The sequence below is a fragment of the Thermobia domestica genome, chromosome 6, assembly GCF_964235325.1.
Source record: "Thermobia domestica chromosome 6, izTheDome1.hap1.1, whole genome shotgun sequence".
Lineage (NCBI taxonomy): Eukaryota > Metazoa > Arthropoda > Insecta > Zygentoma > Lepismatidae > Thermobia > Thermobia domestica.
This window is the reverse complement of record NC_137459.1, coordinates 142,364,410-142,391,710: the sequence shown is the minus strand read 5'-3', so window position 1 is coordinate 142,391,710 and position 27,301 is coordinate 142,364,410.

The window sequence follows — 27,301 nt, the reverse complement described above, 5'->3', positions numbered from 1 at the left end:
CGAGATACTAGAAGACTTTGCATTGTGCTGTATCAACTTAGAGAATATGTAAGTTGGAACTAAAATTGGTGGTGGGTAAAGGGAGGCCTTGCTGGTGAGTGGTAATGGCATGAAGGTATTTGTCTCCCATTGCCCTATTTTGCAGATGAAGCGGATGTGAAAATCTGTGCATGGGGAGTCATTAGCTTACAAAAGGGCGGAAAGTGGACGGAAGGGAAGCAAGAATGGCAAAAGAGGAAAGAGAATGGGGAAAAACTGTTTCTGTGTTTGTTATTTTTCTCCCACTTTAGTGGAATTTCCAGGGAGATGCTTTTTCTCTATAGGTGGGGTCACTTCCAAACGCAAATTGCAAACAGTCTACTACATCACGCTTCGTTCTTGAAAACTTGCTCCGAGAAGACAATTTGCGCTGCTAGCAACAAAAGACCTGTTCATCAGCAAACAGTGACGAAAGGAAAGGGAAAAGCTTTTACAGTTTTGTGCGCAAAACACTTCTGTTTTCCCTTCTTCAGTAAGTTAGAACTGAATAAAAAATAAGAAAAAAAAGTTAAATAGAAGAAAGAAAGGAAAAATTGGATCTGATGGGGAGTGTAGAGAAAGCATCTACTTTAGAAATGCAAAGCGGAAGTCAGTGAAAGACTCAGTACAAGATGAAAAAATATATGAAATCTCCCTTTTTTAAGTTCCTGCCGAGAATCACTCGAAAATATATGTTTCGCACAGAAACAAGAGAATAATTAGGAATAATTTTGTACAAATATAGCCGAAAGTAAATGGTGGTTTTATGCACACAGACGATAGCAAACCTTGAAATCGTTTTGAAGTATTTCATTACTAAGGATATTCAAAGTTTCTGAGCACGCAACTGAATGCAAATAACTCTTATTTTTCCTCTGTCAGGAAGCATGATTCATGTTAGATTTCCTTTGATTCTTTTAAAGATTCTTTCTTAACCTACCAGAGACATCATAAATTTGCTTTATATATACTGTAGCGAATATGTTCTAATTGAGATACTAAGTTAAACGTGGTGGAATTGGGCTTTAACTCAAAGTATGACTGAATATAATTAATGAATGTGATACATGAATTGTAAACAAAATCACCTAAGAATCAATTCGAATTTTAATTTGTTTCCTTTTTAGAATAATGAATACGAGGGCCATCCAGAAAAAAAGACCGCTTTGGTGAGAAATAAAAATGCTAAATAGTGTGTTCGAAAAATTTAAGTACCAGAAACTGCATGCCTTGCTCTAATTTTCAACGTGTTTTACATAATTATTCAATTGCTTGTTGTAACGTAATAAAATTTATTTTTTTTTAAAAATAAAACTTCTTTATATATTTCTCCTGTCCGTGTCCGTACGTTTGTCTCAGAGGCAAACATTTCAAGCACTACTTCATGGATCTCCATAATTTTTTGGTCAGGGTGGAAAGGGTTCAAAGTTACCAATCAAATTTGTTAATGGTAATATTCACAGTGAAGATGGTAGAAAATGCAACTTCCGTTTCTTAAGTTAATCACCATAGAGATAAGAACGGTAATATGTACCGACAAGCATTGTTTTGCTCAATTGAATAAATGTCCCAATATCATATTATATTTCCGTTCTAAATTCTCTAGTAAAACGGAAAGTGGTAGAAATTCACTACAACTTTCGGTTGCAATTTTGCTCTACATAGATCAAAACGATAAGATATAGCAAACAACTGTTTTTGAATTCAATTCAGCGTTCCATGAATATGTGTCATATACTCTCTTAACCGTCTTTTTAATACGGAACCAGCCCCTTCCACTTTTAAAAACACTGATAAATTGCTAGAATCCCTTTACTGTAATCAATTAACCACCCCAAGAATATCAATTCTAAGTTATATATTTAAATCGGATGTGGCAGAAGTCAATCACTTTCTGTTTTAAAGTTTATATATATATTGAGGGAGGGAGAGAGGTGGATTTCTGCAATCAATTAAAGGTCCCAATAATACATTATATTTCCACTTTAAAAAATCTATTATTAATATTGACTGAATAAAAATAATACGCCATACAAACCGAACTCTTTTACGTTGTGAACACGCGAGAGTGTTACTAGTTTATATGTATAAATATATATATATAAATATAAATATATATATATATATATATATATATATATATATATATATATATATATATATATATATATATATATATATATATATATATATATATATATTCTTTGTAATATGTTGCCACCAACATATTTAAAGCACCTTTGAAATCTCACCAGACTGGAGAAGTACTCTCCCGACAGAAAGTGTTTCATCTTCTGGAACAAGGGAAATAAAACACATGTTCACACTCTGCAGCTTATAGCTAGCATCTATTCTTAATTTTGTATGACATGTTCAGGGCTTACAACTAAATAGTGTTCACGTTCACGTCTGAATCGTGTCATTGCTTGGATTAAACTGAGGAGTCAAGCCATAATATGCTTCGTGTTTCAGTCGAATGTTTATACTTTCCGGAAAGTACTGCCTCACTTTGTATGAAGTCGATGACACTATCATACATGGCTGACAACATTGGTAGCAACAGTGCTTCACGTTCTGAAATGACATGATTTTTTTTTTTTAAGTTTTACGTCCCATGAATATGCTGGTTAGTCTAAAGGAGACGTTGATGATAAGAAATGAATGCAATGGTGGAATGAAGAAAGTGGAAGAACCCCGAGAATACCCACGAGCACGGTGTTTGTCCACCATAAGGTCCACACGGCACGAGCTGGGATCGAACCAGGGACCCCAAGTATCGGAGGGGAACGCTCTATCACTGAGCCACCGCACCTCCCACGTCACGTTCTGGCAAGTGTTTCAATATTTATACCAAATATGTGGAAAAGTAGAGTAATTTCTGTACCATAAAGCTTTGCACTCTCATCAGAATCATACAATTGAGAATAAAAGTAATGTTAGTATATACGCCGGCGATTCCTCTACATAACTCGTGAACTAAAGCTTTTCAACGAACTTACAAATGTCGTTATTAAATTCTTTATGTTTCTGTCTGTGTGCGCCTGTTATTTGCGAGTTTTTTTTTTCATTTTTAAGCTCTCCATTCGATAGAGCATCAAAAACTATCTAAAAGAAGTGATGGAATTTTTGCGTCACTCTCACCGTTTCCAAGATACAGTCCAAAAATTGCAATTTGTGGGGAGTTTACGGAGCCACATCTCGGAAACCGTAAGTCATAGAGAGATCATACTAATGCTGATCAATACCTAAGAGGATCAGGAACATTTTGGAACAAAACAGTAACCGGTGGTCACTGGCTAACTGGTTACCCTTCCCCAGATATGGGTCGATATTGGAATTGTATCCTTGCTGATTAGTGTTCTTTGAAAATAACTCTTACCAGTATATATGATTGGCCACTTATCTTGATACGTCTCTGTAACATTTAAGTTAAGGGACAAAAACACTGGCACTTTTCATCAGGTTAACATCAACAGGGAGACATTATCTGGCATACTCTATGATACAACAAGCTTATCAGTGTTGTCAAACCAACATAAAGTGTTACCTTTTAATAACATTACGTCATATTACTACAAATTTAAAATTAACATTGGAAACATAAATTACAATATCACACTTATTATGCAGTTATCTATCTATCTATCTATCTATCTATCTATCTATCTATCTATCTATCTATCTATCTATCTATCTATCTATCTATCTATCTATCTATCTGTCTGTCTGTCTATATATATATCTATCTACTTATCTATCTATCTATCTATCTATCTATCTATCTATCTATCTATCTATCTATCTGTCTGTCTGTCTGTCTGTCTGTCTGTCTATTTATCTATCTTTATATTTATTTATCTATCTATCTATCTATCTACAGTATCTATCTATCAACACCAGGGGCGTCATTTCAGACTTCGCTTGGAGGGGGCAAGAGCACCACAGACATAGGACTTTCACGTTTTGTACTAGTATATTAGTAAACAATCTATTAATGTTTATGTATTCCTCAGACTCTTGGGGGGGGGCATTGCCCCCTCCTGCCCTCCCTAAATGACGCCCCTGATCAACACTGCTACGATTGGAGTGTCCTGTAGGCAGGAGACAAATAACGAACGTAGTGTGTTCCGTGGATGTGCACATGTCTGTTCAACGCTACTGCGGTCCCATATTACTGTGTGTGGCGAGTAGATATTGTTAAAGTGATTGTTGTATGAAATACCGCATTAACGCAATGTTCACGCGTGCAGAACAACGTGTGTTTACGAAATTCCAGTCGGAACGAGGGAGAAATGCTAGGATGATTCACAGAAGATTAGTAGAAGCCTGTGGTGAAGCTGCTCTACCGTATCGGACAGTGTCGAGATGGGTTGCAGCATTTCAGGAGGAACGAAAGTCAACAGACAAAATGCACGACGGAGGGTATATGCGAACGGTTAAAGACGAAATTCGTCATGCAATGCTGCTTGACGGTGATCGGCGGGTACAATTGTAGTGACCTGGAGAAGTAGATGAACATTTCTTCCGGATCAGTGTTCTGCATGCTAACACAATATCTTGGCATGCTGAAAATTGCAGCCAGATTTGTACTCCTACATTGACCGAGGTTCAAATGTGGCATAGCTGGGAATGTGCGCGCCTACACCTTCAACGTTCCGATGAGGTACTTGATGGCTTCTTGTGCCGAATTATTAGAAAGTGACGAAATCTGGGGGAGATCCTACGAGCCTGAATTGAAACGTCAGTCGAGTGAATGGCGTCACCCAGAATCTCTACGACCGAAAAAGCTTAGGCAAATGCCAGTAAACGTAAAAGTGATGATTATAAGGTCATACGACCACGAAGGCATTATCTTGTCACATCAAGTTCCACCGGGCGTAAAAGTCAATGCTGCATACTATATTTCATACCTCAGTCACCATTTGCGACCAGCATTACGGCCCAAACGTCCACACCTTCTGGAGTCTGGACCAATTTTCCTACACCACCATGCTATGCCATACAGCCAATCCAGTACAGATTATGTTACGACGATGGGGTTGGGAGGTACTGGAGCACCCACCATACTGGAGTAGATATGACCCCCTGTGATATTGGTATTTTAATAAAAGTGAAAGAACCTATCAGAGACAAACGTTTCACAGACATTCCCAGCATTCTTCGTGCCTTAGGGCACACTGTCAATATCCTCTCACAAAGTGGGGATTTAAGAGGTATTGAACGGTTAGCAGACATCTGGCGAAGGGTTCAACAGCCTGGAGGAGACTACATTGAAGGACTGTAAGCTTCTTTAGGTGAGCGATTCACTAGATTCCATTTCACAACTATGTTGCCACTTCGAGTTAAATGACCCCTATATATATATATATATATATATATATATATATATATATATATATATATATATATATATATATATATATATATATACGGTGTTAATGAACTATACCGACAAACTTTAAGAGGTGATTCATTACATCAACATAAGAAAAAAGTTCATATGGACCTATGGCGAAAAGTGCATAGTTTCAGAGCTTGGGCTGTCCAAAATCGCGAAGAAGACAAATTTCAAAAGGCCCTATTTCTAATTCGAGAGAGTGTGGATTGTCGTCATTATCAGTGTACAGGAAGTCATGCATACGCAGTCAAAAAATGCACATTTCATTAATGTTCAAGGGTATACAGAGTATTCCCTGCAGGGTGAACTTCCCAGACATGGTATCAACCGAATTTTTAGATATGCTCTGACTTATGATTGGTCCAACGTAGGCAAACGATAAGCCTTGATAGCAGTGAACATGAAATCCTTTGGAGGGGTGTCGAAAGTGTTAGGATCGTAAGCAGCACGGTCTCTCGTACTCGGGAAAACGCATTCTGCGATGTTTCCTTTCACACGTGAAATACGCCGTGACGAAATGCATCGCATCACATGTTACTCGGAACACAAGGAAACAGAAACTGCCAATTCCTAAGATTTCCGACTTCCCTCCGAAGTTCTGGATATCCATTATTGTCAAGGCTTACATCCTGCTTACTTTGAGCACTCCTTGAAAACAGGGTATATCTGAAAACTCTATTGAGAGCAGATCTGAGAATTACACCCTGTAGATAATACCCTGTACACCTATTGAAAATTGATGAAATATGGACTTCTGGATTGTGTATGCATGCCTTCCTTTACGCTGAAAAGGAGCACCATTCAAAACGTCTGGAATTTGAAATAGGGACTGTTGAAATTTGCTTTATCGCAATTTTTCAATTTTGATGTGAGGAATCACCTCTTACAGTTTGTCGGTGCAGTACATTAACACCCAATATATATAAATTGGATTGTGCTACAACATTATTAACGCAAGTGCAAGTGAAACAGATGGGGTATGGACAATCATAGCATTTTAATGTCGTATACCACGTTCATCATGTGATGCATTCTGAACAAGTAGAAACAAAGTTAAAAGACAATAAATGTTTGACATTTTTCAAAGGACTTATTTAGAAAAGTATGTCGTCCAAATATATGCATGATTTTCAATGCACATAAAGATCAAGTATTGTTTAGAGGAATTTGATATCGAATAGCAATTCGAGAAATACGAAAAAAATAAAATTAGATAAACTATACAAAAGTCATGTTTAGTTGACCATATAACCGTGGTAACTGCCATTTGAATCTTTGGTGGAGAGGAGCGTTTCCAATAATTATATCATTTCATTTTCTTTTCTCCACAGGTTAGTGGATTTTGGAACACAACAAATAAATAATAATATTTACATTACTATGTTGGACAGTATATGTAGAATTTAGAATTCTGGGCTTTCGGCATCTTTGGCTATTTGAACCTTCATGTATAAGGGATGACGTCCCTCGGCGAGCATTGTATACTGTCCGAGGCAAAGGAAGAAAAAGGATTGGAGAATAAATGAAGAGCCCTGGATCCCATAAGTTAGTTACCACACCTGAATTTCCCTGGTGTGAATGAGGAAAACCTGGGAAAACCAAATTCAGGATGGCTTTCCTGAAAAAAAAAATCTTACAATTTTTCGACCGAGTATCACCACCAGGAATCGAACTCGGGATTGCTTGAACCTAAGGTGAGAGTATATCTGAGTATATCCAGATAAATGCACGCTACTTGCAACATATTTTCATATCCGGTCCATTGGGCTATGGTCGAATTGCACAAAATTAAAAAAAATTCAACATTTCTGAAAAATAAGATTTACACACAGAGTAAATTTATTTTTCACAAACAAGTAACTATATGTTGTAAATAATATTTGATGTGTTGCTATCCTTCAATCCTCAAGTAAATAACGGTCATTTTCTTATTGTACATGAACTGAAATAGATCAACCAATTAATAATTCCAGTCCTAATTGTTCCACCTGCTCTACCAAAGTTTCTATGGGAGCTATTCTTTAGTTTTAAAAATAAAAAAATAGGAATATTTTGTCACACAAAGAATGAAAAGCAAGGAAGATACCTAGAATTATATATATATATATATATATATATATATATATATATATATATATAGGGTGTATCATAAGTCTCCTAACCTAGGGTGACTTTGTTATTATCGGAGTTACAAAAATATATGAGAAAAACCTTCTCTAGATATGTTGAAATGAAATGAAATTTTTAGTTTTACGTCCCACGATATTGCCAGTTAGGCTAAAGGAGACGGTGATGGTGAGAAATGAGTGAAATGGTGGAATGAAGAAAGTGGGGGGAAACGGCAGAATCCCGTGAAAACCCACGAGTACGGTGTTTGTCCACCACAAAGTCCACACGGCGCGAGCTGGGATCGAACCAGGGACCCCAAGCACCGGAGGTAAACGCTCTACCACTGAGGCATCTAGATATTTTGTTTCCAACGTAAAGTGAAATATATTTTTTAATCGAATGAGCCGTTTGGGCTGTACACTGTTTATGCGCCCAATGTTATATGAAAATGCAACGTTGCCATTTACTTGGACGCACAACATAAGTCAATGAAGTTACTTTTTTTTTACGATAACGTGTCTGTGGGCAGCTCTTGTTTCAAATAGTAACTTCAATCACTTATGTTGTGGATCCAGGCAAATGGCAACGTTGCATTGTCATTTAACATTGGGCACATAAAGAGTGCACAGTCCAAATGGCTCATCCGATTGAAAAAAAAAAGATATTTCACTTTAGATTGAAATCCATATTTGGAGATGGTTTATTCTCTTATAATTTGTTGTAACTCTGATAAAAACAGAGTTACCCTTTGTGAGGGGGCTTCTGAGACCCATATATATATATATATATATATATATATATATATATATATATATATATATATATATATATATATATATATATAATATACAATAACTATGAGGTGTCCCCTCACGGAACTAAGTGATAAACAAAATCATTATTGTACCTCCTATGGTCAGTAAAGTAAATTTGCTAATCTTTCATATTTTTTGTAACTTTAAAATAAAGATATATGTTACTAATTTGATAATTGGTTATAGGATATTGCTTATTGCTTATCCTCGGTTGAAAGACAATACCATTTCAGATGCATCTTGATTATTATTGAAACAAGTTACATAGAGAAGAAGGTTACAAAATAAAAAATATAGAAATTATAAATTTTAATAACTTACGCCTGTCACGGAGGAAGACCACCATGCACAAACTTCTTATGCGTTGCTTCTTAGCATAATTAATGAAGTACTTACTGAAAAGTTTGATGGTACAGGTTGAGGTCCGTACCGACAAGGATCCAATCTAGAGGTCGACTCAAGATGCCAGTTCTAAATAATTCAATAACTAACCCTTTGTTTACCATCTGTTTAATTTAAATACCCTGTTTTTTTTTTAGTTTTTCACTTGTATAAATTCCTTTTTTTTGCACTTTAACATTTTCACTTTCATTTTTAAATTTCGCATCCTTAAAATTGCATTCACGAAACCTCAGTCTGTTTGTTTCTTTCATTTTTAATTTTAAAAGTTTTTAATATACATCAATGTGTTAAAAGTTACATTACGCTCACTATTGACTAATCAATGATCTCAAAAATGCAAAATCACAGTAATTTTTGTGATATATATATATATATATATATATATATATATATATATATATATATATATATATATATATATATATATATATATATACAGGGTGTTTCAGATAAAACGGCTAAGAATAAAAAGATGAAACAAAAACTGAGATAGGAAAATGTCATAGGGCACATCACATGGTGTTGTTGTGGTGACCCTCATGGCCCTCCTTCAAGGGGGCCCAAAGGCCAACTTCAAATTTTCAAATAGGAACATGTATTGAATCATACCTCATCCAATAGTACTTAAAAAAGGAAACAACTTTCGTAGGAAACAATTTTCGATTCGGGCCACCGTTTTTAAATGGCCGCAAAAAGTGGGTCCTATATCAGATAAAACGTCCAGTGCTTATAAATCCGAAATGGCTGAGAATAAAAAGATATAACAAAAACTGAGATAGGAAAATGTCATAGGGCGCATCACATGGTGTTGTCGTGGTGACCCCATGGCCCTCCTTCAAGGGGTCCCAGGGGTCAACTTCAAATTTTCGAATAGGAACATGTATTGAATCATACCTCATCCAATAATACTTGAAAAACGAAACAACTTTTGTAGGAAACAATTTTCGATTTGGGGCACCGTTTTCAAAATGGCCACAAAAAGCCCTGTATCAGTTTGAAGTTAGCACCTGCGCCCCTTTCAAGGAGTTTCCTGAGGGTCACCACAACAACACCACTTGATATGCTTTATCATCGTTTCTATCTCAGTTTTTGTTTCATCTCTCTATTCTCAGCCATTTCTGATTTCGGCCTATAAGCACTGGACGTTTTATCTGATACAGGACCCACTTTTTGCGGCCATTTTGAAAACGGTGCCCCAAATCGAAAATTGTTTCCTACAAAAGTTGTTTCGTTTTTCAAGTACTATTGGATGAAGTATGATTCAATACATGTTCCTATTTGAAAATTTGAAGTTGGCCCCTGGGCCCCCTTGAAGGAGGGTCCTGGGGGTCACCACGACAACACCATGTGATGCGCCCTGTGACATTTTCCTATCTCAGTTTTTGTTATATCTTTTTATTCTCAGCCATTTCGGATTTATAAGCACTGGGTGTTTTATCTGATATAGGATCCACTTTTTGCGGCCATTTAAAAACGGTGGCCCAAATCGAAAATTGTTTCCTACAAAAGTTGTTTCCTTTTTTAAGTACTATTGGATGAGGTATGATTCAATACATGTTCCTTTTTGAAAATTTGAAGTTGGCCCCTGGGCCCCCTTGAAGGAGGGCCCTGGGGTCACCACAACAACACCATGTGATGCGCCCTATGACATTTTCTTATCTCAGTTTTTGTTTCATATTTTTATTCTCAGCCGTTTCGGATTTATAAGCACTGGACTTTTTATCTGAAACACCCTGTATATATATATATATATATATATATATATATATATATATATATATATATATATATATATATATATATTCTTTCAAAGCAAACTTAGTAAGTTAACCAAATTGTGCTTTTGAATGGCTCTCAAGCACAGTACATTTAATTCAAGTTTGAATTCCTATGTATGCAATGCTCCTTACGATAATACCATACATGTATGTGCTTATGTTTTTTTTCTTTTTTTATTTCGTATAAAATTGTTGTATTAAGATGTAAACAATAAATCACCCGGTTCCAGGGATCAATTTTGAATTAGACGGCTGTGTTGCTAAGATACTTTGTTTCATGAAATGCTGTCGCTGAGCTAAATTCAACAAACTGTAAAATCGATTTTATGAAAGAGCTAAACAAAATAAAAAAAATAAAACGATAGGAATGAACGAATGGTGGGGAAAAATAACACCTTCCTATAGTAAACAAACAGAGAAATAAGAAACGAAGTGTGAGGAGCAATGTAGAAGACAAGTGTTTACAACAGTCAAAAATCCCGCGCACTGTTACACATGACGACATGATATACAAAAAGTAGCATTATTTCATATCTACCAAAACAAATGAATAAGAACTTTAGTTAATTTACTGCTGTGAATCATTTTAATAAAAAGGCTGGAACATTCATAAAGTAATTCTGATGAAGAATTATTTTTTTTTTTAGTCCAGTTAATTGTTTCTTCTGATATTTAATTCTTAATATCATAAGGACTGAGTGAATTAAGTATTCTGCACTCTAAGCCTTTCCAACTGACGCAGTTAATAATTAGTATACACATAAAATTGTATTTTATTTTAGAGCTAACTAATTTAACTGCTTGATATTCACAAGTAAGCTACAAGGATTGGATGAAAAGTAATGGCAATATCGTTATAATCCATACCCGCAGTTAATCGCGTTCCAACTCTATCACCTTCTGCCACAAATGTGGAAGGCATTCACCCCGGCAACGTCCCAGTCTTTCTTCATGTCCCGCAAGATCCACCATGTGGCAAGGGTAATACCTTGTCTTGTTTCGTACCAGAAGCGGTTCGCGCGAAGTGGTTCCTTTATTTTGGCGAAAAGGTCGTTACGAAGTGAATGAAAACATTTTTTGCACTGCGTTCATGTGGTAGTTCAATATTGATCTACGCACGTTGTTAGTCTTTGCGAAACATATTGTTATGATGCTTCCACTTCCCTTCTCTACTGTACGATACTGCTGCTTTTAACTGAATAACATACCCTCGCTACCACTTACAACACTTCGTCGTCTTACATTTCCTTATCAGCTACGAAACTCTTGTCGTATTCCAACACATCCCTCTCACGTGACAATAGCACAACCACCACTTTTTATTCAACCTATGTAAGTGACTTTTAGTATTTGACTCTAGTAACATGATTGATTCGGATAAATCTAAGAAGGAATTGACTAAAACACATATGTAGATGCAAGTTCTTCTGAGTCGAGCCTTACGATGAAGACATGCAATTTGGAGATTCAGAGCACAAAATAATTAGGTCCAATTATGAAAGTATTGAAAAAAGAAAAAATCATGAAGTTCGTAGATGAAGATGGAGTTGAAGGTCGAAAAAGGTGAAATTAACACTTTTTCATTTTACATTATCCCTTAGTTGGTAACATCCAAAAAATAAGGTATAATAGTAACATCCGCCTGAGAGACGGACACGCATAATTGAGACGCTTGAAGCCAATGTGGTGTAAGCCAGTTTCCAATAAGGTTTAGTTACACCCAGAGAATTGATTCTACCTAACAAAATTCATAAACTGAATAGTGAAGCATGTCGTAATTCACTTGTGGATGTACCCATGAGTTCAACACAACGTGCTTCACCGCTGAGAATCCATTCCTATACACATAACTTGTAGAGTTTTATCAATACATCCAACAGAATATGCCTTCTGGCAATTAAAAATGAACTTATTGAAAACATTAGACACTGCTGCAGGAGGATTCTTTCTTCTCCTTCGTTAACGAGTAGATGAATCATCAAACCCAAAAGCTGCCAGCAAAACTTTTGAGAGACATGGCTGCACGAAAAGCATGAACTCCAGTGCAGTCATTTGATAAAACTAACACCAAGCTCTCACGCCCCGACTTGAAAATGGAACACAAAGTCATCAATCCAATGAGCGCTTCAATTTCAGTCTTATCAGTATTCTTACAACTTGACGAAGAGGAACCATTGGATCCGTAACCATAATCAGTTTTCTCTAAGTGTTCTGCAGCCATCTCTAACTGTTCTATAGCCATTTGTAGTATAACCCTATTCCTTTCTGGTATACCTTTGCTACTTGACATCTAAATATATTGAGATTTTCGAAACGAGAGAAACACACAAATATTAATATTTGTCAGTGTAAAGTAATATCCGTCCCTTAGACAGACAAAATATATTTCATTTACAGTACTATCCGCTTGCGAGACGGCGTGGAATAACTTTATACACTTCGAAGTTTGCAACAATGAGCTAGATACGCGACCATCTGCACAAAACAGCACAATCAACCCATAACTGAAGCATAGGTGAAATATCAATTCATAGGACAAATATGCGTACCAACTCTGAAGAAAAAAATATCTTACATCCGTCTGGGAGACGGATATTACCAACTAAGGGTTATAACAGTTATTTTCAATGCTTGGTCATATTATTTTAAACTCTAAGGTTACAGGTAAAATATGTCCAAAATTACCAAAAGTAGACTTCATTATTTCGTGCAACGAACGTGCCAATTCACGTAATACGTCAACATTGTACGAGTAACTATCCCTTCCTTAGTCTGTGAAGACAGAAGCGTCTAAGGAAGACAATAGTAGAATGTTGAAACAATACAAGAACTCGACCTTTTTGCTTATATTTACAGTTAATTGAACCAGTGAAATTTGTACACAATTCATGTTTCAACTATATATTTCAGTTGTTAAATTTATTGTTTTGTGATTCGGAAATTTTGATCAGCTCTAGAGAAGAGAGTGAGAAGTCATATTTTCTAACTGTCGAGTAAAACTGGAAAATCAAGCTCAACGTTCCTATGGAATACAATACAATGACATATATCAAACAAGCTTACACTGTCAGCAGCAAGTACATTTCCGAAACAAAATTACCTACATATTGTTCTGTGGATCAATCCCAACCCTTTCCACCCAACAACTCAGTTACATAATTGTCTTCCCTTGAGTCGCTCATCTATAGTGCTTAATTTGTTGATTTATCACACACTGATACATCATTTAGTAAAAAAAAAAAAAAAAAAATCAGTCTTAAAAAATCACCATGCATTCAAATTATAGAAAAATGCGTTGAAGTAAGATTGACAGTTTGAAAGCATATATGGAGTAACAGGCACATTACAATTTAGTAAAAGAAAAATGTATTTTGGCTAAATAATTCACTGATGTGATTCTCAACTGTTATTCGTACCACTACTATTACTACAACCAATACTACTACTACTACTGCTGCTACTGATACTACTACTACTACTACTACTACTACTACTACTACTACTACTAATAATAATAATAATAATAATAATAATAATACACCAGCTCCAGCTGTAAACGCTCTTGAACATTTTTTTTTAAATATATAAATTTGCTTTTCAGTGTGTGTGTGCAGATCTCTCTCAACTCACGAACCTCTAATATGCAACCATTTTATACATTCATCACAGCCATCTTAAAATAATAATTATACGATCGAGTAGCTTGTAAACGGAAATTGTTTTTTTTAATAACGGAAATTTCCTTCTTGTAAGAATGTTATTTAAATAGTATCTGGAAGACTCAGTTTCAAGTTGCCTTTATTATATTGAACATGAATATACACATACAATCAGTTCATGTTGGTTACGCGTGGTATTTAGCAATAATATACATCCCTGTGACCTCCTTTGGACAATAGTCGAGGGACTGATAGTCCCTCGATGACAGAGCGTTATCAGATTTTGTGAGTGACATCCCCATGGCGACCAATACAAAGGGAATTATAGCTTCAAACGACGTTATGATGGCCGAGATGCACGATTTATCACACAGGTATTATTTAAGTCAGGTTCTGTAGATCCCTGCAGTATGATGTTATTATTACTCACCAAGCGTAAACACGGTTCCAATTACTAATTAAGGGCAAAAATAAAATTAACTCATCTGGAGAAGTTAATGATTTATTTCACCACCTTCAATAACTTACTGCATAACAGCAAATTCATCAATGATTGAACGTGCTTTTTGTTTTCATTAGTCAGGAACAATATATATATATATATAAATTTGTCACCATTTTCCTTCTTTTGAGCAATAAATCATTATTAAATACTTCTCTAATTAGTATCAATGAATTCAACGTATGGAAGTTATTCAAATACTCTAATTAGAAATAAATCCACATTTTTCTTCCACAATATTTCTGAATATGAGTACTTACGAAGGATATATAAGTTATAAATTAAATTTCCTCATAACAAAAAACATGAAATTTAATTTGTAATTCGTCTAAGGAGTTAACAAAATGCGTGGATCTCTTTGAAGTATATATATATATATATATATATATATATATATATATATATATATATATATATATATATATATATATATGAGTGTGTTTTTATATATATGTCAAATTATAATTACATCGATTTGTAGGCGTATACGTTATACGTTCCTTTCAATATGGTGAACGTACAAGATTAATTATCAAAATAGTAAGTTCACCTAATACTTTTTTTCTAAACGCCACCATTTTTTCTTTCTCTTTCTAAAAACAAGCTTTTCATGTAGTTATTGCTATTTGTTAAAATTAATTAGTATTAAAATCTATATACATGATTGCATAGTCAATAAAACAAATCTACTATACACAAACATTAAAAAAATAAATTTCTATTTCTTTTCAATATGGATTGTCTGGCGTTGACCGAAAATAAACTAAAAATGTTTCTGTAGGAGTTTTTATCAGATTATTTTGAGTTCAGATTCACAAATAAGTTTGTTGTCTTGCGAAAATATGAGTTACATATGTTAAGCTCACTAACTTTGTGTCTTAATGGACTTGATGGTTAAATGCCACATAAATAAAAGTTTTCAATTGCATTATATTCCGTGACAAGACAATTCACTCGGATTTGTCATCATTCAACTCCGTAATATTCTGCTTAATAGGATCCTTCTACCTTCTTATTGCTGTGTCTAAAGGTTATTTTTCCTTTGACTCCCAAATATTATGGAACTATGCATTCTGTACATAATAGTTATTCAGGCTGTCAAAAATATTGTAATAATTATTTGTGTAGTCACTAATAGAAGACTTGTTCGTATTTTCTTCTGTATTCGAATATTTAAATACTCATTTTCCATATTCGAACAATTGTTCACGTAATTATTCGATATAAAAGAAAATCTTTCAATAAAACAGGCGTGCAAAATTTACGTTATCGAGAAATACAGGAGAAATTTTCGATGAGTATTATTGATTTGGTGTGCTGATTTCGAAAATGACCTCCGTTTTTGTCCACCACGTAAGAATTTTCTTTATTGTGAAATCGATATCGACAATTTGCTAAAATCCTACTTGAAATTGAATTCTTACGAACAATGTTGCATGTGCTATCTGGCAACGGTGGTCCTTGCCCATGTAAATCTATGTAAAATAATTTATTTGTGGTTAGGCAAATTGATTTGTCAGCAATTGATTTATTATCATAGGTTTAAATGCATGAAAACCACTTTTGCCAGATTGCTCGAGCCGCGTCTGATCAAGGAAAAAAAGCAAAAAAGAATTCCATTGAGTTTAAGCTTCTAACTCAGTATGAAGGAGGGCAGCTTTAAGGCTCTTTTTCGAAGCATATATAAATAGCCTCCATTCATCTTTACCGTATGTGATGTTACACTTGTTTATTAATCCTGCAACATCAGAACAATACCTCAAGGTATTTAACAAACTCCTTTTCTCGATGCTTGTAACAAGAAAACGAGGTTCCTTTGGCCAATAAGTTTTTTTTTTTTTTTAAATCTGAAATCCAACACTTTAGGTCTTTCCTTCGAGAGATCCAGATCCCTAGTCATATCATTAAGTTCAACCTGAGAGAAGGGCTGAGGTGAATCACCTCCAGGGGAATTATACGTGGTATCGGAGCCTTGAACTTCTGGATGTTCCGACTCTGAAGGCTCTGAAGAGATGACTGGCAATTCAGTTGGAGACAAAGAAAGTGTCTCATCAAGTCCATGAAGAACGGGGCGTATGGCCGATGGAATGTTCTCAGGATAAGAGATTAGCGTTTGATTTTTATGATTCTATACCCACGGACATGGCAGGAACAAAAGTAACAATCATCAGAGTGGTTTTGCGACTCCACCCATATCTTTGGAATCGTAAAGTAGTCATATTTGCTTTGAACCATAGTGTAGATCATTGATACACTGCACATACACTTTATGATGAGCCCATGATTTGACCTGGTCTCCGGGTTGCATGTCAAAATAGGCAAGATGCAGTTGTCTTACCCAGATTGTAATGCTTCTCACGTGAATTTTGATAACACCATATTCACCGTATATGCAATTAGTCATCTGGCAAATTTTCACAGCGTTACGAGCTCGAAGCATGTTTCACGAAATACACAAAGAAAAACATCGGTTACAATTGTTTGTCATGAAGGTTCCACTTGTCACTGTATCGCGCTAGCACAACACTACATATGAATGAAACATTGAACTTAAGCCTTTCCACGTCTTTTATTTTACTACGAATATGGCAAGTACATCATCCTCAGGGTTAAATAAGGATAACCTGAGTTCGTTATGAGGACAACAGCTCTTTTATATATTTTCTGATGATTCCAGAACAATCTGACGAATTCAGTCTTCCGAAACACAGCACGTTCAGGATATATCCAGATAAAGCCCGAACAAATAGAAGGTGACTCTTGCTTTCTTCGCGAGCATTCCTGCGAGGTCAGCGAGAAAATGTCAGGAGCTGAGATCAGGATTCGCTCGACATTATTGGTAGCGAGAGATTGCAACAGGTAGAGAGGGACGGCAGTGGAGAGGTGTCACAGGGGTTATGCTGTAGGTTCCACCACGATATAATGATGGTCAGGCAGAAAGAAGAGGCCATGAGAAACTTGCTTTACGGTAAATGTTGATACAAATACAAGTATTTTTTTAAGAAAACGTGATGTGATAGACATTTTTTTCATTATTTTGTCTTATATCACCACCCAAAATTACATTAAGTTCAACTATCACTTTCCTTCATTTTTTTAAAATCACTGGCCTGTGTAGTTATTTTTTTTTCAAATAATGTTGCAAATAAGGAATTATTATAATTCTTACACCACTATTAATCATAAGAGCGACGCGAAGATTTTTTTGCGTGCATACTATCCGTTAAATTTTGTGTGCTATTGTTAAATTTGACGCTAAGTTCTTTAAAATTCTCCGTTAATTTAAGTTTCGTTATTCTTCGGCAAATGTTTGATTCATGAAACATTCGATGTCTGGTCTTTCTTGCGCATTTGCAACCTACTTTCAGATCTACATGTTGCAATGTGTGGGATCATGCTTACTTCTAATGCCAGTCACTTTGCAACGTATTCGTAATGCATGCGGACTAATCACACCTAGAAAATTGCTCCGTGTTCGTCCATCTTGGGAGACATGTCTGCAACAATGCGTTTGCATATCGCAACACGGCCAGCATATTGGACATATTTTGTAAGATATGAGTTTCATGTGGTTATAACTTGAAAGTTATTACAGTTATGTTAAATGTGATTACCACATTGACTTTCTCTTAAAACTCAAACTCTGCACCATATATTACGCGACATTCTTATCTTTTAAAGTTTTTGAGTGATGCTCAAAATGGCGGACATCAAGATAGTGGTCATTCACTGACGCAAATCATAAAGGCTTCCCTCGTCCTAGCATGTCCCTATAATTACCAATTCCAGCTATCCTCTGAAATAACCCCGCCATGGCCGGTCCCAAGCCCGTTCTGAGAAATGGGGAGGGACCCCCGCTGGTTTGTTCCTGTGGCATGCATTGTGGCTACAGTGTGCCCGTGTGGGAGATCGGGATCTCTTTATACCGCGTGTCTCTTACTTATAGTGGCGTGTATTGCAGGGAGACACCAACTTACCATCCGAGGCAAGCATTCGGGTATCCTCCGAAATGGGCAACTAGGCCGTGCCCTTGGGTACGTGATATAAGGCTGCGTATTACCCCAACACGCTAAAAACAGTGTCTAGCTGGTGTACCCAAAATTTGGGCCGATCCAGCGCCCTACCGTCAGGATGATGTAGGTACTGCCCTCAAAGAGCGTGTAGTGCGTGCTCTTGGGTCCGGGATGGGATACCTAGTATCCTAACTCTCACTCGTACCTCAGGAGCGGTGAGGAAGTGGGTCCCTTCTTCGTCCTAGTTTCTGCAAATTGGCTGGTTGCAGGACCACAACCCTATAAGGGGAGCTCTCGCTCCAAGATGGCCATTGTCTTTAAAGGTAGAAAGTCTACATCAGGAATTGGGGCTTTCGTAAGAAGAGGTTGTTCCGTATTGTTTGAACCACCCAACGGAAGGAAGAGTGTGGGTGTCCCTTCTAATGGTGGCTCGCACGTACAATTGAGATTCGGACAAGTAGCTTGCTACGACGTGTAAATGGTACCTAAACACGTAAAACATAGATAGCCCTGTAATGTTTGGGAGGGTCTGCCAAGGGAGACACGGCTCTGGTAATGTATTGTGTGCCTTTACCGTAATTAGAGGAAGTTCCGTATTGTTTGAACGACCCTACCGGGGAGGAGTGTCGGTTTCCTGCCTGCCGGGGGAACAAACGGAGGTGGGGAAGGGCCAATCCAAGGAATCTGGGTAACGGTTCTGATCCCGCTAAAGTGAGAAAACTCTATAGGATATGGGTCGGCACCAAACTCAAATGGTGACTTAACACGTACCATTGGGTCCGGGATGAGATACGGGAGTATCTTGAAATGTGCGTGGTACCTCTCTCTACACGACAAGGCGGTTGCCAGTTGAACGATAGAGGTAGGCACGGCCGGGATTGAACAAGCCCTCTCGGGCATCGCCTGGGGACCGGGAATTAGGTTGGACTATGCCAGGCTGTGATCATACCGTGGTAGCTTGCGGGAGCCAATCCCAGGAATCTGGGTAACAGTAAGTATGCGCGGGAGGTGAGCTTGCCTTATAACGCTCGGGCGTCATGCCTGCAGAGCATGGTAGGACTAGCTTGTTAGCAGTCTGCCTCCACCTTTAGGTCAACTGGTAGTCACTCAGGACTTCGGTCTAGCCGCGCAGTGGGCGTATCCCACTCCCTCAGAAAATGGGGATTACATCGCTTAGGCAAGTCAGGATTAGGGAACATATCCTGATGGTGCACCACGTCCACGAGGATACAATACCAGTATTGAGGAACTAGGTGCGGGGTGCAGTTAAGCGGAGCCCGTCCATCAAATAGACCGAATGGTCGCGGGTATGCTATTCATGCATGCAATTAAGAGTGGCAATAATATACCACTAATATCTACTATATCCTCTGGAATGTTAAACCACCATGGCCGGTCACTAGCCCGTGCTGAGAAAGGAGGAGGGACCCCCGTATGCTTTACCCGACTCGCATCTCGTTCCGGTCCCGGAAGTTGTGCAGGGAAGGTAGGGAACCCTACGCCTGGCACGCTGCCGGTACCTTAATTGCCATATCACAGCGAGTGGCATGCAGGGTCAGCAAATTCCAGGCGGAGTGAGGCTTCGGCTATCCTCTGAAATGGCTAACTAACTCGTGCCATTGGATCCGGGATAGTGTGTGTGACTTCATCACATCCTCAGTGTGGTAGGTGGTCTTTGACTTCCGCCCCTACTGACGGAAGTGAGGCTTCGGCTATATAACCGAAATGGGCAACTAGGGAGTGACCTTGGGTCCGGGAGATAAGGCTGCGTGTTACCTCAAAACGTATGAAAGAGTAGGTAGTTGGTGTGCCTAAACTGTGGGCGGATCCAACGCCCTACCGGAGGATGATGTAGGTGCTGCTCCCCATAGCCTGTTGTGCGTGCTCTTAGGTCCGGGATGGTACACCTAGTATTCTAACGCGCACTTATGTACCCAAGAAGAGCTGAGGACGTGGTTTATTCTTTCGTCCCAGGTGTATCCCTGGGTGCAGGATCCATGATTCTACCAGGGGAGCCGCCGCTCCAATATGGCTATTATCCTTAAAGGTAGATAGTCTACATCAGAGATTAAGTCTGGTAATGTAAGGTGTAACTCTACTGTAATTAGAGGTAGTTCTGTATTGTTCAAACTACCCTACCGAAAGAAGGGTGTGGGTATACACATGCCATTGGGATTCGGACAAGTAACTTTGCTACAACGTGTACTACCTAAACACGTAAACGATCGACAGCCCAGTATTGTTTGGGCGTGCCTACAAGGAGAGACACGGCTCTCTAGGGAGACACGGCTCCCAAATGACAATGTCTGCCTTGAGCAAACAGTCTACTTCAGTCATTGGCTCTGGTAATACGGTGTACCTCTACCGAAACTTGAGGAAGTCCCGCATTGCTTTGACGTACCTACCGGGAGGGGCTTGTCGGATTCCTGCTTGCCAGGGGACTGAACGAAGGAGGGGAGGTGCTAATCCCAGGAATCTGGGTGACGGCGCTGATAGTGCGAAAGGGAGGAAACTCTGTAGGATATGGGCCGGCACCAAACTAAAATGTGGCTTAACACGTATCATTGGGTCCGGGATGAGATACAGGAGTATCTCGACGTGTGCCTGGTATCTCTACACAACAAGGCGGTTGCCAGTTGAATGATAGATTTAGCCAGCGCCGGGGTTGAACAAACCCCCTTAGGCATTGCCTAGGGCCCCGGATTTAGGTTGGACTCTGTCGGGCTGGGGTCATACCGTGGAATTCGGTAGCTCATGGGAGCCAATCCCAGGAATCAGGGTAAGGGTGAGTATGGGTAGGAGGTGAGCTTGCCTTATAACGATCGGGCGCCATGCCTGCAGAGCATGGTAGCATTGGATCGCTAGCAGTTTGCCTCCACAAGTAGGTTAAGTGGTAGGCACTCTGGACTTCGGTCTGGCCGTGCAGAGTGCGTATCCCACTCCCTCAGAGAATGGGGGTTACATCGCTTAGGCGAGTCAGGATTAGGGGACAAATCCTGACGGTACACAACGTGCACGAGAATACAAATCCAGAATCGAGAAACTATGGGAGGGTGCCTCGTTTGGCGGAACCCGTCCATCAAAGAGATTGAATGGTCGCGGGCATCCTCTGCATGCATGCAATTAAGCGTGGAAATAGTAGATCGCTGCCATCAACGTATCCTCCGAAATGGGCGACTAACTGATGTTATTGGAACTGGAGAGTACGTTTAACCTCATCACGTTCTCAGCGAGGTAAGTAGTTTTCAACTGCCATCCCTACCGGTGGAAAATGAAATGAAATATTTAACTTTTAAGTCCCACGTTATGCCGGTTAGGCTAAAGGAGACGGTGAGAGATGAATGAAATGGTGGAATGAAGAAAGTGTGAGGAAACGGGAGAACCCCAGGAATACTTACGAGCATGGTGATATCCACCACAAAGTCCACACGGCGCGAGCTGGGATCGAACCACGAACCCCAAGCACCGAAACTGAACGCTCTACCACTGAGCCACCGCTCCCCCTTACTAACCCTTGGAGGTGAGGCTTCGGCTATTCTCCGAAATGGGCAACTAGGCCGTGCGGTTGGGTCCGGGAGATAAGGCCACGTGTTACCCCAGAACGTATGAAATACTGAGTAGTTGGTGTGCCCAATAGGGCGGATCCAACGCCCTACCGGGAGGATGGTGTAGTCAATGGCCTCAAAGAGCGTGTCGTCCGTGCTTTGGATCCAGGATGGAATAGCTAGTATCCTAACGCACACTCGTACCTGAGGAGCGCTGAGGTAGTGTTTCTTTGCTCGCTTCGCTCATCTTGTTTGGTAAAGGGAACAAGACTCTACCAGAAGAGCCGTCGCACAAAACTGACTTGGTCTTTAAAGGGAGACAGTCTACATCAGGAATTGGGGTCGGTAAGGTAGGGTGTACCTCTACTGCAACTAGAGGAAGCGAATTCAATTGTCCCGGGCCAGAAAAAGTTCTGTGCAGGAATTCACAACCGTATGATAGGAGCCACTGCTCCTAAATGAATATTGTCTTTAAGAGGATACAGTCTACATCAACCATCGAGTCTAATAATTTATGGTGTACCTTACCGTCATTAGAGGAAGTCCCGCATTGCTTGGACAGGCTTTCTAGGGAGACACGGCTCCCCCCGGAGACTCGCCTCTCATATGACAATCTCTGCCATGAAGAAAACGGTCTACATCAATCACTGGCTCTGCTAATGTGCGGTGTACCTCTACCGTAATTAGATGAAGCCCAGTATTGCTTGGACGACCTACCGGAAGGAGAGTGTCGGATTTTTGTCTGCAGGAGACTCAACTGAGGTGCAGGAGGTGCCTATCGCAGTGATATGGGCAACGGTTCTTGTCCCGCGGAATTGAGAAAACTCGGCAAGATGTAGGCCGTCACCAAACTAAAATGGTGGTTTAACACGTACCAGAGGATCTGGGATGAGATACGGGAGTATCACGACTTGTGCGTGGTACCTCTACACGCGCGAAGGCGGCTGCTACTTAAACATTCGAGATAGGCACGGCTGGGATTTAACAAGCCCCCTCGGGCATGTCTGGTGCTCCCGGATTGGGCTGGATTCTGCCTAGCTTGGTCATACAGTGTGATTCAGTGCCTCATGGAAGCCAATCCCAGGAACCTGGGTAACGGGGAACATGGGCGGGAGGTGAGCTTGTCTTCGGGCATCATACGTGCGGAGTACGGGAGAGCTGGATCGCTAGCAGTCCACCTTCACCAGTAGGTAACTGATAGTTGGGACTTCGATTCTGCCGTGCAGTGAGCGTATCCCACTCCCTTAGAGAATAGGGGTTACACGCTAAGGCGTCAAGGTCGAGGCACAGTTCTTATGGTGCACTTTTTGCACGAGGTATAAGAACAAGAAGGAGGAACTATGGGCAAGGTGCATTGTTTGGTGGAATCTATCCATCAAATATGCTGAACAGACGCGTGCATGTTCTCCATGCATCCATTAAATAGCATAGTGGTAGACAACTAAACCTATTACAATATTTCCACTTTTATTTTATAAAGGTTGGTAGGCAACTTTTGAGTCAGCTTGCATTTTCTCCAAATGATTTAGATGCTAAATGACAGCTTAAAATATTATTTTCTATTCGATCCTTCAAAATAAATACCTCGACAAACTATGTTCGCCAGCCTGTTCCAAAATTTAGTGCCAAGAACGAAACTATCGGTGTCCGAAATTTTTAATAACTTCTTCAATCCTTCATTAAGTGCGCGAAAAATACTCTTCTATTATCAGTGCAGATAAAGCATTACCTCGTATTTTCAACCATTTTGTAGGGTATTTAGATTCACTGGAAATTTACATTTTTTCAGCATTAGTTTGTAAATAAGTAGCAGCATACAGGGAAAACAATTGAGCAAGTTACAGTTTATTATGAGAGCATAACAAATCTTTGCAGTCTGTGAGTGCTTTTGTTGAACGATTTGCTATTTTATTTTCCTTCGGTTTTATTCTTTTAGATTGGAATTGAAACTCAACGTATGAAATCGAAAGATTGTCGTATATATCAAATACGACACTATGTCTTTCGGGGAAACGGTGATACGAAATATTTGTCTGTGAGAATTGCAAGGAACAAAATTTTCAAAACTATTATTTCTTAAGCTGTATTACATGCACAAAAGACATTCCACCAAAATTAAGCATTTTTTTTTGAATTTTGAGATTCCACTCTCTCCTAAAAGGTGATGTTTTGGCATATGATTTTTAAATTTCTATTCATAATAGAAATTTTATACAATTTATGTAGAATATTGTGTTGTTGAGGAGATAAGTAGGGAAATCAAGTACTTTATGCGGTTATAATTTTCTAATACCAAATCCACGTTGTGACGACACCATAAATAATTGTTGAAATTTAGTATTATATGCAACGCTTTTGTTTATTTATTTATTATCTTTCGTCAGTATTTGCAGCTTATTTTCCCTAGAGTCCCTGCAAATGAAATTGTAAATGTTTTTCTTCTTCCTTTAAATTGGGTCGATTTTTTTTAAAAAATCCAACTGTTTGCTTTGGTACTTTTCTATCATTGATTATCTTGTTTTGTCTATATTTAGCGAACATTTTACAGTAACTTCATCCGCAAGATATGGTATGTAAATACTGGAAAGACTGATACCTTCATCGATATTAAATATATTACAATCTCCAAATAGCAAAATCAAGCTCTTAGTACGTTGTTCGCTCTTCGCTATTTGCGCTTTACTCCACTCGCTACAAAGAAAGTCATCATTTCTGTTGACAACATCAACAATCTTAATATACGATGAAACAGTATTGTGAATCTCATTTATAAATGGATTTGAAAGTAGCCACCGTTGGATTATACCTTTAGTTTGACTTATTGCTATCGGCCCTTTAATTACAGTGGATGATCCGTTCTTTAACTGCTGAAGTGCAATATCCAAATCAACAGAATTAGAATTACGATATTTACCCTTTACAGACAGCGTACAATTTTCTATGCATTTTAAAGTAGAAATCTGTACCCAACACAAACAACAAAAAATCATATTTACCAAAATTAAAAAAATATATATATATGAAAAAAAGAGAGAAAATGATATAAATTGTATATTTCTATGTAAATATATTCATAACAACTGTCGAGACTTACCTAACTAATTTTAAAAATTATCACAGTGTTGCTAACTATGTACAATATTAATTCTGTTTTATTTAATGTCCACCAAAAACAACATTTGTATAGCAATAATTGAAGGGTTGGATGCAAGAACCAGGTAAGTCCACTTTTAGATGTTTTTTCCCGGAGTTGTCTCTTTATTGTTCCGACTTCACGATGAATACTTACGTAGGTACCTCCTTTGTATTATAACACATAATATATTCATCAGATTCACATTATTTTTGCACACAATGTAGAGTGATCTTTTGGAGCGACCTACTGGAACACGTGCAAATCTCAAATTCGCTTTAAAAAAATGAACCCACCTGCTTCTTGCTTCTAACCCTTCAATTAATCTTTCTTGGCCGCTACAAAATGTAATCAACAGTCCTTATAATATAGGTTAATAAACAAGTAACCTGCGATTTTCTCCGGCAAGATCCGATCTTTTTAGGTCTTATTTGTCATAAATAATAAATCAGAACGAATCTTGAAAGTTTTTGAAACGAAATGCAGGCTACAGCCTACTATACTACATAAGTAATTCATTTGTTGTACTGGCTAATAGAATACTGGGATAGCTAAATACCAGGACAACGATGGGAAGGTTTCACAAATAATAATTTAATAATCGTAATTTTCCTGTCCGATCAACGTTCATTTCAACTAGTAAATTAATAAAGAACATGTTTCCGCATATGGAAAATTATTGACAATGTACGACATAATTTTCAACCATAAACGTAGTTTTCCTCGATTTTGACAAACAATATGCATGAATATTTATTTTCAAGCCTGTAATCTTGCTCATCTCTATGCCGTCAATCTATTTATGTTTCATCTTTGCATATTTATAACATGCTATTATTTAGCCAATATTTAATAAATGATAGATTTGTTTTTAGGTCACCGAATAATTACTGAGCTCTACTATCATATTCTCACTTGTTCTCCTCGCCTGTAGATATATGCGCCATCTGCTTGGGAGATAAGGAAAGTTCATGTGGTTTATATCCCACTTTGTGCTACGTCCACTTCACATATAATCTCAATGCTAAAATTGAGGCCTAAACTCCAACTAACCAATCTTATTCCAACTTTTTCACGAGTTTGTGTATGATGTAATATATTTGGTGCAAAGTTGATCTGTTGCGTTTGATAATATCTGATTACTCGATCAAAATATGGGATAAATCATGCTAAAAGGAAGTTGGAAAATTTGTTGTAGCGGTGTTTTCAATATTTGTTACATTATATTGTGTCGTCTTCCTTAGAGAGGCGTTAATACGTATTTTGTGCACTCTGCAAATTCCCTCTTTCTGCAATATTAAACAGTTGTTGGATCTCTGTAATTAAAGTAGTGTCGTTTTCTTTGTGAAGCTTGGACATATTAGAAGTAGATTACATAATGGTTCTTAATAGCTTATTCAACCTTTAACAGGGACGATTCATTAAAAACTGATTCCGTCTCCTTTAGCCTAACCGGCATAACCGTGGGACGTAAAACTCAAAGATTTCATTTAAAAAAACTGATTCCATTATGTACATTTTACTATGCTATTTATCGATTTTTATGTGTATATTTAACAGAATAATAAAATACTGTTCACATCCATGCTTTAATTCTCCATTTCTATCGTAAACTACGTACAATCTGGGTTGATAAACTTTCCGAAGGTTATTTATGCCTACTTACAAATCCCTATATATATATATAATGATGGGAATGGGGTGTGAATGGGAACATTGTCATTCCGGAACATGGCGTTATTTCACAAAACAACACCTGGAACATAGCGTATACGCGGTCCCGTAAAATGGCAGCATAATTACCGGCAGTGACACAGCCGGTAAGCGTAGCTACGGGACTCATTGGTAACCAATATTCTAAATTTTCAGTCACCAGCGGTCCATGGTGTCGTATTTGCGGAGCCATTGTTGTATTAAGGCATGTCTTCC